Source organism: Rhagoletis zephyria, unplaced genomic scaffold (assembly GCF_001687245.7).
Source record: "Rhagoletis zephyria isolate East Lansing unplaced genomic scaffold, Rhagoletis_zephyria_1.1 Rzeph_scaffold_05654, whole genome shotgun sequence".
Lineage (NCBI taxonomy): Eukaryota > Metazoa > Arthropoda > Insecta > Diptera > Tephritidae > Rhagoletis > Rhagoletis zephyria.
This window is the reverse complement of record NW_016162737.1, coordinates 8,192-8,487: the sequence shown is the minus strand read 5'-3', so window position 1 is coordinate 8,487 and position 296 is coordinate 8,192.

The following is a 296-nucleotide window of genomic DNA, read 5'->3' as shown; positions in this document are numbered from 1 at the left end:
GCTGATTACCAGTCCCGGGGAAGAACCAATGCAACGCTAATTTTCGTGATGAGGGTCAAAAGTTATAAGCGGGAAAACACACAGTTTTTCATGTTTATATATAAGAAGATACATTATACTCCACTTTATATGGGTGGCAACCTTATTTGAAATTATGTATTCCTTAATAGTCTTTGTTTAATGTTCATGTTGTGATATTTAACCTAATTTACTTATTTAATTCATTTCAATTTTTCTAAGTTAGGGGCAGCTTTTTTATTTTGCAACCTTTATTTTTTGGATTAAAATTTTTTGAA